General features: G+C 42.0%; 1 non-coding gene across 1 annotated transcript; it reads left to right on the top strand.

Annotated features, from left to right (window-relative positions):
- The first annotated feature begins 322 nt into the window (after positions 1–322).
- Positions 323–429, top strand: LOC133820798 (small nucleolar RNA R71). Its single transcript, XR_009887198.1, has one exon. It is a non-coding gene; the product is annotated as a small nucleolar RNA R71 (small nucleolar RNA).
- The last annotated feature ends 589 nt before the right edge of the window (positions 430–1,018 follow it).

The raw sequence follows: 1,018 nt of genomic DNA, 5'->3' as shown, positions 1-1,018 counted from the left end.
CGGTTCCGCTTGAGCAATCATGTGCGATTTTTGGCCATTCTTCGTCATTAAGACCTCAAACTACTTTTTCAAAGCTTCAAGTTGGGTCTTAACACTATCCTCTTCTCGAAGTTGATAGATCCCAGATGGTTTGTGTCGGTTGGTGCTGTCAGTAGCACTTGGACCAGTCCAGGTGTGAGACTTTTTCGCGGTTTCTTCGAGATATTCAAGAGCATCGTCTGGCTCTTTTTCGAGGAATTCACCATTGCATAACATTTCTACAAACTGGCGCTCACGACTCGTGAGGCCTTCATAGAAGTAACTGACCAAATGCCAGTTCTCATAGCCATGGTGCGGGCACTGATTTAACAGATCTTTGAATCTTTCCCAGACTTGATAGAACATTTCATTGTCCTTTTGGGAAAATGTGGAAATCTGTCGTTTTAGACTGTTGGTCTTATGACTGGGGAAGTGTTTCAGAAAGAAAGATTTGGTCATCTCCTCCCATTTTCCAATAGACCTAGGTCCCAAAGAGTACAACCAGCTTTTGGCTTTGTCCTTCAAGGAGAAAGGGAAGAACTTCAGTCGCACAACATTGGCATTTTCGGCTTAGTTATAGAAGGTGGCTACTACCTCCTCGAATTGTCTGATATGCACGTATGGGCTTTCGTTTTCCATTCCATGAAATGCAGGCAAGAGTTGAATCATGCCAGGTTTAAAGTCTAATGCAGGCATATTAGGAGTGAAGATAATGCATGAAGGCGTGGAAGTGCGAGTAGGATGGAAGTAGTCATTGAGAGTTCTTGGTTGAATTTCATCATTGCGAGCCATTGTGAATGGATTATTATCGGCGAAAGTTTGTGGAGAAGCAGGATTGGTGGAAGGAGTTCCAGAAGGAATGGTGGATGAATTGGAAGAAGTTTCACTAGAAGTTTCGTGATGATTCATCCACTTTCGGAAATCAGAATTAGATTTATTTATTATTATTTTTTTTTTAAAACTTGTTCCCAGGTAGATTTGGGGGTTTTTGGGTGATCTC

The sequence above is a fragment of the Humulus lupulus genome, chromosome 2 (genome assembly GCF_963169125.1).
Source record: "Humulus lupulus chromosome 2, drHumLupu1.1, whole genome shotgun sequence".
In the NCBI taxonomy this organism is placed as follows: domain Eukaryota; kingdom Viridiplantae; phylum Streptophyta; class Magnoliopsida; order Rosales; family Cannabaceae; genus Humulus; species Humulus lupulus.
Note: the sequence above shows the minus strand (reverse complement) of the source record. Positions and strands in the feature narration are given on the sequence as shown.